The sequence below is a fragment of the Arachis ipaensis genome, chromosome B06, assembly GCF_000816755.2.
Source record: "Arachis ipaensis cultivar K30076 chromosome B06, Araip1.1, whole genome shotgun sequence".
Taxonomy (NCBI): Eukaryota; Viridiplantae; Streptophyta; class Magnoliopsida; order Fabales; family Fabaceae; genus Arachis; species Arachis ipaensis.
In genome coordinates, this window is record NC_029790.2 from 111288441 (window position 1) to 111300160 (window position 11720).

General features: G+C 32.1%; 1 long non-coding RNA gene and 1 pseudogene across 1 annotated transcript; one reads left to right on the plus strand and one right to left on the minus strand.

Annotated features, from left to right (window-relative positions):
* On the plus strand, positions 7312 to 8780 carry LOC107648390 (annotated as a pseudogene).
* Positions 9252 to 11279, minus strand: LOC110264121. Its single transcript, XR_002349852.1, has 3 exons — positions 11086 to 11279; positions 10510 to 10770; positions 9252 to 9875 (listed from the first exon to the last, which is right to left on the minus strand). It is a non-coding gene; the product is annotated as an uncharacterized LOC110264121 (long non-coding RNA).

An 11720-nucleotide genomic window follows, 5' to 3' on the forward strand; every position in this document is an offset into this window, starting at 1 on the left:
AAAAGAATGGCAAAGTAACGAAACAAAAGAAAAGTACAGAATTTTTTTTTTTTTTTGTATTAAAAGTACAGGAATCTATCAGAATGGCCTCTCACTCTCGGTATGGGTCTAAGCCCAAATTCTAGAAGACTACGAAAGCAAAACAAAGAGCCCATTCTAAGGTCCCAAATACCAATTCTCAAGGCTGATTCACGCTTGACCAAAATGAAAGGCTGATTCACTAAAAAAACAAAAAAGGGGCTGATTCATTAATCAATAAAATATTTGCAGTGTCAAAGAGAGCGTGCCCAACTTTTCAGTCATTAATTTTTGCCCAAAACATAAATTCTATTCGACCATTTTCAAATCAGATTGGATATGCGGGGATAAATATTTTATACAGATATATAATTATATCTATTTTTTTAATAAACATTTATATAATCAATATAAAAATAGTTATTTTTGTTTGTTGACATGGTATTATATGATTGAATGCATGTTTAAAATTGTTTTACAATGATAATGTATTAAAACTAAATTATATACCAAAGAGATTAATTTTGAATTTTTGATGTAGTGTAAAATATTTTTTACAGTTGTACAATCACATATATTATTTTAGTTGAACATTCACATAGATAATATACAAAGTAATTATTTTTGCTGATGTGGTATTAGGTGATTAGATACAAATTAAAACTACTTTACATTAATAGTGTGTTAAAATTATATTCTATCGTGGATATGACAAAATTTTTAAAATTAAAAAGAAAAACTGAGCATATAGTTATTTTTGTGAACATAAGAGAGGAAAAAAACAGAAAACAAAGAAAGAAAGAAAAAGACTAGTGACGGAGGAAAAATGTCGGTAAAGATATTTACAAAAAAATCGCGTTACAAGTATAGTTCTAAATCGATAATTAAACCTCAATCAACGTTTAGATTGTTTGTCACAAATACAAACCCAATAAAATTAATCGAAATATTCAAACTTCGGGTCGTTTCTCAAGGAATTGCAGGGAACTATGTTTATTATTGGCTATGGAAAAGTATATTTTTGGGTTTTGTAATAAGAAACAAGAAAGTAAATTGGCAAGAAAATAAACTAATAACTAAGAAAGCTCTTAGTTATCATCGTCAATTGTGATGGTAAATATGAATTGCCTTCACTTAATTAACCTCTAACCAATGGAGGAAGGTTAAGTACATACAATAAACTTGAGTTCACAAGCCCTAGTCACCTCATAGTGAGAGACTAGCTTTAGTGAAGTTCAAGTTAACCGGCAATCTTCAATCACCAATCAACAAAAGACTTTTGATAACTCAAGAGTCTCTAAATAATCAATCTGAGTCAAGAACATAAAAATCTAAATTAAAATCGACCCAAACATTTTATCAAACACTTGGAAGGCACAAAATAAAAGTATAAAAAAGTAATAAGAGAATGTAAAATCTAAGACCAACAATTGCAAGGAATCAATAACAACAAATGAAGAAAGAAGCAGTAAACATGAAATATCTCAAATTGCATTAAAAAGAAATTGAATCTAACATGAAGAGTTCATAAACTAAATTGGAAAAATGAATAAATCAACAAGAGAAGATAAACTAAGATGCTAGAATAATAGAATGTAGAAGAGAAACTAAATTAAAGCAAGATGGAAATCCGAATTGGAGAAGAAATAATACTAAAAACCCTAAAACCTAGAGAGAGGAGAGAGCCTCTCTCCCTAGAAACCTACATCTAAACCTAAAAATTGTGAATGAATGAAAATTGTATGATTGATTCCCCTCATTCGTCTCACTCTGCAACCTCTAATCTTCATTTTCGGGCTTGAAATTGGGCCCAAAGCAGTCCAGAAATTACCCCCAGCGAATTCGCTTTACTGAGGCACGTGATGCGTGTCACGCGTACGCATCGCTTGCCTGCTGCATCGGTCACGTATACGCGTCGTCCATACATGTGCGTCAAGGCCAACTTTCCAAAACTTCAATTTCTTGTGTTCCTTCCACTTTTGCATGCTTCCTTTCCATCCTCTAAGTCATTTCTGCCCTATAAACCCTGAAAACACTTAACAAACATATCACGATATCGAATGATAATAAGATAGGATTAAAAATTAGCGATTTTAAGGCCTAAGAAGCGTGTTTTCAATCATAGCACACAATCAGGAAGAAAATTTAAAAACATACAATTTACATGAATAAGAGTGAGAATAAATGACAAAATTCACTCAATTCAATCCAAAATATACCATAAAATAGTGATTTATCAACTAGCTCATATCTAAGGTTTGGTTTGGTAAAGCTTTTTGAAGAGGTGTTTGTGCTTTTTAAAAGCTCAATCTCCTTATTTTGTGTTTGGTAAATCAAAAAGACTATGTGCTTGTACTTGCAGCTTTTAAAAGATCGAGGTATTTTTGAAAGCACCTAAAATAAAGCTTTTTAAAATTGGCTTGTACTTTTTAAAATTGGCTTGTACTTTTCAAAATTTAAAAGTCTAATATAATCTCATATGTTAACTAATTTCAAATTTAATACTTACATTTATGTCTATTATAGTATTTTTAAATTTTTAAAGCTATTTTACCAAACGCAATTGATGTTGTTTGTGTTTATTAAAAGCTATTTTTGATTTGATTAGTTTACCAAACATAAATACTACAACTCTTAAAAAACCATCTTTTAAAAATGGTGTTTGCTACGGTACGATGATAAATTCATACGTACCGATATATTTAAAATACGGACAAGTAATAACAAGCCACGTGGAATTTATTTTCCACATCAGCATTTAATTTTTTTTTAAATATATATTATATCACCACTTTTACTAATACACCCAAAACATAAATCTTAAAAAACCATCTTTTAAAAATGGTGTTTGCTACGGTACGATGATAAATTCATACGTACCGATATATTTAAAATACGGACAAGTAATAACAAGCCACGTGGAATTTATTTTCCACATCAGCATTTAATGCATTTAATTTATATATTATATCACCACTTTTACTAATATACCCTTTTAATTAAATAAAACTAAAAATATATTTTTTATTTAATTTTATAAAAAGTCTTAAACATCCTTATTTTATTTGATTAGACAAAAATACTCTTTTAAATCAATCAAATTTTAGAATTCAATTGATCCTAATTTTATAATTTCAATTAATTTAAACAACAAAACAAAAACATATTAAAAAAAATAAAAAATCAATCGTTCTTCGTCTTCTCCAATTCCCCTAATCATTCATCCTCCTCTGAAGCAAAGGAAAACATATGAAAAAAATAAAAAATCAATATGTTATTCATCTTCTCCTAATATCATTCGTGCCCCCTCCCCTCTGAAGCACACCAAAACAGCAAAATCTTAACAATAATTGACTGCATTGATCTCGGTAGCTAGCCACTCACGAAATTTAAAGAACCTAAAAGAGAAGGAAGGCTAAACCACTCAATTGGATAAACGCTGCGTCTTTCTCCTTTATAAAAGTTCTTTGAATGCGCCTTCGCCCTCAATTCTTTAGGCTATTAAGTGTAACTGACATTCATATGATAATACAGATTGTTGGATCTGCGCCAGGGTTTCCTCATGGAATAATTGACCCCATTGAAGTAAGTTCTTTGTTACTATTTTATTTTGATCTAATTGATGAAAAGTGAACATAACTTCAACTTTATTGATGAATTTCATAACGCTGATAATGTGAAACTTTCTTTTGTAGGAACTTGGTCAGTTCATCAAGCTTTGGTATTTGTCTCCATGTAGACCTTTGCCTGGGTGGCTTTGTATTGCCTTTTGCCCGTGAGCTTGGGTATGCATGGCATAGCTTATTTCAATAAATACTGCTGTCAGTATACGTTCACCTTTGGTTCTTACTTTGTTACTGTTTTAGTTCTATTCTAAATTTTAAACCTGCCCTTTGGATCCAAATCAGCCACTGTGAAATTTTTTCTTCTCTAGTTGACAATAATTTCATTTTTCTCATACTGAGAAGCTTTTCAAGAATTGAGGGCAAAGGAGCATTCAAAGAACTTTCATAGAGGAGAAAGATGCAACGTTTGCCCAGTTGAGTGGTTTAGCCTTTCTTCTCCTTTAGGTTCTTTAAATTTTGTGGGTGGCTAACTACCGAGATCAATGTAGTCAATTATTGTTAGGATTTTGTCGTTTTAGTGTGCTTTAGAGGGGAGGGAGGCACGAATGATATTAGGAGAAGATGAATAACAGATTATTTTTTTATTTTTTGATATGTTTTCCTTTGCTTCAAAGGGGATGAATGATTAGGGGAATTGGAGAAGACGAAGAACAATTGATTTTTGTTTTTTTTATATGTTTTTGTTTTGTTGTTTAAATTAATTGAAACTATAAAATTAGGATTAATTGAATTCTAAAATTTGATTAATTTAAAAGGGTATTTTTGTCTAATCAAATAAAGTAAGAATGTTTAAGATTTTTTATAAAATTAAATAAAAAATAATTTTTTTATTTAATTAAAAGGGTATATTAATAAAAGTGGTGATATAATATATATTTAAAAAAGAAAAAATTAAATGCTGATGTGTAAAATAAATTCCACGTGCCTTGTTGTTACTTGTCTATATAGCAAACACCTTTTGTAAAATATCGAACATTAAAAGACTTTAATTTATGAACCAAATTTTATGAATTGAGCCTACATATTGCGGCTAGTGTGCTCCAGTCATAACAGCTTTAATTTCCGTCTCAAGTTGTTTCAAAGCAAAAGTTAAAGTAGCTAGCTTAGTCAAAGAAATGCGACATTATTCTAAGTTCAACATCAACCAACGTTGCCCTTTTAACTTGTCCAAAACAAATGTAAGGAGTGACATCATGATAACTGATAAGTGCATTGAATTGAATTATTTCCCATTTTGTAAGGTGTAACACTATTATTGTGGCCATGCTATATAAAGCCATACTGCCATACCATCTTCATATCACAAACATACAAATATTACTAAGTTCAATCCAACTTCCAAATTTCATTTCTGTCCATTGAATCTTGTATGTCCTTTATTTCATTTATTTTCCCTTATACCAAATAGTTAGTTGATTAAATCTATTATCATGGCAAGCACACCTAGCATTCCATCTCACATGAAAGCTTGGACCTACTCTGAATATGGTAACATTGAAGACATTCTCAAGTTTGATCCTAATGTACCTGTACCAGAACTCAAGGATGATCAGGTTCTCATTAAGGTTGTGGCTGCAGCTCTTAACCCTGTTGATTATAAGAGGGCCCTTGGAAATTTCAAGAACTCCGACTCTCCTTTGCCGGTAATAGAATTATCTTAACTCGACACCAAGATAGTTTTAAAGATTTACTTTTATTTGAATACAGATAATATATTTGAGAAAAATATATTAAAAAAATAAAAAATCAAAATTGTTCTTCATCTGGGTTAAACATATTAAAGAAACAAAAAACCAAAATTGTTCTTCATCTGGGTTTAGAAACCCTCCACTTCACGCCTCTGAAGGTTTCAGTATTCTTCATCTTCTTCTCTCCTCTTCCTATCCTCTCTCTCTGTCTTTCTCTGCTCGATCTCTCTCATCTGTCTCACTGTGCGTCGCACGCAAGATCTTTCCCTCTCTCCTCTCTTGTCTTGCAATCGAGGTCATCGTCGAGTCATAGAGCATCGCCATCTTGCGCGTTCCAGAGAGCGTCGCCTTCCTCCTGGTTCTAAAGAGCGTTACCTTCCTCTTGGTTCCGTCTTCGTCACTGTCTTCTTTGCCGTCTTCCTCATTCTTCATCACTGTTGTCAGCCTCTCCCTTCCGATAATTTCCTCCTTATGATTTCTTTGATTTGAATTATTATAGCATTGGTGTGATTTTTGTAATTAGGGTAATTTGGTTTGATTTATGTGATTTGATATTAGTTGTTAATTTTGACAAATTGTTGAATTCTTATTTTATCTGCATATGTTTCTAAAACTGTGAATGTAATTTTTTTAATAGAAAACTTAATTTAGATCACAATAGTTTCATTTTTCAGATGCTACATAGTGTCTTAATGCACATCTAATTTCATTAGAAACAAATCCTTGATTAGCTTTTGATGACAGAAAAACAATTGGATTGGTAGATCCTCTGATTAGATATATCTTCTAAACTTCTGTTGAATACTACCAAGTCACATGGTGCACTCTTATGGTAAAAAAAATGAACAAATGAAACTTGCTTTCTAAATCGACATGAAATGCATAAAGCTTTCAATCATGTGGACAAGATGGCAGCCAAAACTTGTTAATAGAGATACAAACAAATCAAGCTTATCTACACATTAATTTGATTAAGTTTCAGGGACTGTATTGAGGTTGGGATTAAAATGGAGCAGTGACCAATGCTTCATTCTATAACTAAATGAAAATGAAGAAATGAATTCAAAAGCCTTAAATACATCATTAAACAATCCGAATTCTACTGGGTCATAAAGTTAAAATGAGTTCATGAAGATAATATTAAATTTTACATTGGAGAAAATGATAAACCTATTTATATCAATTGCCTTGTTGTACCCTGAAGCTTTCTTCTTTCTCTTATTCCTTTTCTTTTGAGCTCTAAGTATGTGGTCCTTATGATGAGAGTCTTCATTTGCTTCATTGGTACCTCCAGCTTCACTTTGTCCCAAAGAATTTCGGGAATCAGGAGTTTTTGATTGGTTTTGACTTTAGAAAAGTCACATAATGCGATTGGATGTGAATGTGATGCTATTGATATATTTCTTTTCATGGAGTTTTGCGATTGATGTGAATGTGAATGAGATTAGATATTTTTCTTATAGATCTATGTACTTATATAGTGATATTATTGCTAATTGTTAATGAATTGAACTAAACTTTTTTTGTTATTATACATCACAAAGATTGTAATGAAGTCAAATTAATTTCCATTCTAAGATTCGAACTAGCCCTGCTTGAGCATTTCCTTTGGATGGTAAATGACTAGTTTTGTTTATCAATTTATAAGAGTTTAATGAATCTAATCTGGTTTAAATTCTACTGATGTAATTCAACTTGTGAAATGCCTTTTATTCTGTAGCCTAAACCCCTGAAGAATTTGAATGTATCAATCTGTCAAATTTGTGGTGAAACTGTTGGATTAACAGACAGCGGCGATGTCTTTGTTGCTTGCAATGAGTGTGCATTTCCAGTTTGTCGTCCTTGTTATGAATACGAGCGAAAGGATATACCAGTGTTGCCTCCAGTGCAAGACTAAATACAAAAGGCACAAAGGTAAGTTTACTTTGTGCATATGTGTTTTCTTTTTTTCTGTTTTGGACTCTGATGATCCTTTGTCTTAACTTTGAATTGAACTGAAAGAATCATCTTTGGATTTTAGGGAGTCCTCGAGTGGATGGAGATGAAGATGTGGATGATGTTGATGATTTGGCGAATGAGTTCAGTTATGGCCAAGGAAAGAGTCCCAATAATGCAATCTCTCATAGTAGAGTATCATAAATTCATAACTCTTAATTCCATTGATAAATTCTTGGTTTCTGATTGATTATGTCACTCATGGAAGGTCTAGGCGCAGCATGAAATGTTGCTAATGTGACAAAAGGATCATCTGTGGTGATATTTGGTCTCGGAACTGTTGGCCTTTCTGTAAGTACAGGGAACAACTCTGTCTGTCTTAACTTTTCAGTTCTCAATTAATTACAAATTATCATTTTCAAACTACAAGATAATTTATGAATTCTCCTTTAATTAGGTTGCACAAGGTGCAAAACTAAGGGGAGCATCTCGAATAATTGGCATGGATAAGAATCCACAGAAGTGTGAAAAAGGTGCCAAAATCAGTCCTGAAATCGATCTGAATATTGTTTTTTCACCTAGCACAATCCTTGGTTCATTATTTGTTATTGTGTTTGTTATTGTCGCAGCAAAAGCTTTTAGATTTACAGAAGTTGTTGACCCGAGTTCCTACCAAGAACCTATTGCTCAGGTTGTTGTTTATCTCATCAGAAAATATCCAATTTAACCTTTCAGATAATATATATATGGTCATATATCATATCAAATAGCTGCTGCTAGGTTAAGACTTACATGTCTGTGAAACAAGTTTATTTGTAACAATCGTTTATATGTTAAAAATTTTCAGGTTATTAAGCGCATTACTGATGGCGGAACAGATTTTTCTTTTGAATGTGTAGGCGACACTGACATGATAACCACTGCATTGCAGTCCTGTTGTGATGTAATACTCATTATAGCCAAAACTCTCCTTGTGAAATTTAAAGGCTTTTATTTAATAGACTTGAATTTTATTCTACATTTTTTCCCCTTTTTTCTCCTAGGGATGGGGTTTGACAGTAACACTTGGTGTGCCAAAGGTGAAGCCTGAGATGTCAGCTCACTATGGACTATTCTTAATGGGAAGAAAACTCAAGGGATCTCTATTTGGAGGATGAAAACCTAAATCTGATCTTCCTTTATTAGTAGAGAAGTATGTGAACAAGGTAATAGCAAGAGTACCGTGATAATTTTGTTTGATCATTGCTTTGTCTATATTTATTTTCATGTGGAACATGCAAGTCTTCACTTCAAGGCCTCACTCTCTCATAACTTTTAAGTTCCAAACTCCAACCTACTTTTAATTTGATATTTCAGCAAGAAATATGTACTAATATGATGTTTAATATGCAGGAAATTCAAATTGATGACTACATAACACATAATTTGCCATTTGATGACATTAACAATGCTTTTGATCTCAGGAAGGAAGGAAAGTGTCTGCGTTGTGTTATTCACATGCCAAGATAATTCCTGTGGATTTATATTAGAATTTTCTTTCAAGGAAAATGGTCCAAAATCCAATCATTGTAGAAGGAACTAATATAAGAGCTATTCTACTATTATAAGAGTTATTCTCCTTAATTTTTTTTAAAAAATTGAATTGCAATTCTTTAAAAAGATAATTTCTAGAATACCCTTTTTGAAATATGAAATATTTTATCTTTCCTCCAAGGAATATAGAAACTTTATCTAGCGGTTATAAAAAGTTACACATCAATCTTTTAGCATGGCATAACTTGGTATTTAGCATTAGCACCAAAAGGATGTAAAATGGCAGCAACTCATTGCACAATAAAAATTAAGGAGACTGAACTATAACTATATGTATTTCAACCAAAAAGTATATAGGTTGTCTCCTTTAAAAAGAACACTAACAGTATTTTCATAAGTTAGAGTCAGATAAGGAAGCTCAACACAGAGCAGCAACATTACATTATTTTCATCCATTATTCAAATGAACTGAGCTAAAGGTTGTAATCACAAAAAGATGAAACTATAAAAACACCCTTTTTGATATTTATGATAGATAATCAAAGATAGGATCCCCAGTGTAGAGGTGGAAGCACCTTGATTCCATGACCACCAACAGCTCCCTTGGTAGTTCCCAAGGAGCACGGTATGAGTTCATATCATCCTCCATTACTAAAAATCTATGCCAATACACTTAAAGAGGTTGCTTTTGCAAGTGCACTTTCTCCTTGTTGAATCCATTACCTAATCTTCAGTCAAATCTTCCCAACTTCTGAACTGACAGCACAGGATAAGTAATCTTAGACTAACTTTTCACATGACAATGCAGAGTTTATTGTGAAGTCCAAAGCATACAACTCAGATACAAATATTTACAGTGAGAAAGGACCAAGAATGATACAAAAACACTGGACTATGTGAAAGGTCTATGCCACAGTTTTTCCAAGATCATCAGAGCAATACAGTGGTTAATGTGCCCTTCACATGACAAGTACAGTCTGCAAGCACCTTGAAGATCCCACTGCTGGTTACATCAGCAGACAGGAGACATTCCATTTAAGTCCCCCCAATAGACATCAAACTTGAGAGGTTGGAACTGAGGAAAGAAAGCATTGGTTGAATTTTTATCAGTGGTAATGAAAAATTCCTTTTCAGTTGGCATTATGCTCTGAATATTATCCTATAGTTGCAAAATTTTATGTTGTTTCCAAGATTTAGACTTCTCTGAACAATAAATAGCTTTATTATTACCAAACTAATAATGATAAAAATAAATAGCTATATTAACAGTTCTTTAAAAAATTGGTTGTGTTTTTAATTATTATTTATTTTTACATTTACAGATAAACTATTCTTTCTGTGTAATACTCATTTAAGAAAAGTGTAAAACTATGTATAGATATCGGTAAGCTAAAAATTTAGTTTACAAATTAAAGTGTAGTTATAGTTACTTGAGCTCAAGTATCTCTATGCGACACTTCAGCTAAGCCTAAGTTTTTATTATCTCAATGCTTATGTATTTGTTATAAACATCTTGCAAGCAGATGCCAATTACCGAAGTCTCATCATTCTACATTGAACCAATTGAAATTGAAAAGTACCCTTCACTAGAAATTGGTTTCAAAAGAACAATTTGATAATGGAATGGAATAAATTTAGAAAAAGGATAATTTCGTAAGTTTCTTTCCTCTTGCCCATTTTATGTGTCATTGACAAGATAACACTGTTACCTGATTTTCTATGTGAGAATGAATGCCTCAAAACTTGTCAAAAATTCATGAAACTAGTCACCAGTTAAGGCCCTTGGTCTATGCTCAATAGTATAAAGTGACATCCCTGTTCGTGAAACTGCTCTGACAAATGCCATATTTGCAGTTAAAGTGGGAGCATGCCAATGATCACCAGTGCCAAAGACAATTTTATTTTTCAATGCCAGCTTCCTTGTGGTTGGGAGGCTCATCATGCGTTCTGAAGGTGTATCAGGAATAATTCTGTGGTGATCCTTCAGTTTGTTATTGCAAATATTATGCTAAGGATTATCAATTTAAAAAATAAAAAAAAGATAATCAATAAAGAAACTTTTAAGGGTGAACTTCGCAACAAATAAAAGGTTAGGAAAAAAGTCCCTTAAAAGTGTAACTGCATAAGTATGTTCAAACACGCCTAATAATTTCGTAAAATAGATGATGTATCCATGATTAGAAAACTAATACATACTAAAAACAATAATTTTCCATTGCAATTTTTTTTTCTTTTCCAAATATTAAACTGGGTGAGATGAAGATACTATAGCTCATTAAACTAACCTGAGGCAATTTGTTAGCTTCTCAGCTGAGTTTCTCATTGGGTCCTCCACACATCAATACCAACTCCTTAAATTCCGTATTAACACTCTCACAAATTATTCCTGTCTTTCCATATAAGATTTTACCAAATTGTACATGGATTGGACTTTCAAGTTCGGACATTACCTGGCAATAAAATTGGGCAATGATTTAGCCAATTCACTTGATGCCGATAAAAGCCATAATAGTTTATGAAGCTATATAAAATGTACATGTTTACCGCATGAAATTTCAGTCCCTAATTCTTCACCGAAGGTGAATAGGTGATCATCAAGACATTCATAAAAATCACAACCTCCAACAATTAATAATATTTCCAACACATATTACCCTAGCATCTTATGTAATATCAGTACTAGGTGCTAATACCGCATATCCGAAACAAAGTTCAAACACTTTGTCGTATCCTCATTCCTTATTCACAAATTAGTCCTTAAAAAATCATTCATTACCATTATTAACATATTACCATAACAAGACAGCTATTGACACTAAGACATCAACCAAATACCACAACCTTCTCAGATCTCAATATTAACCACCACTTAAAAAAATGACAATGCTCACCTATCCAACAAAGTGCTACACATTCTTGT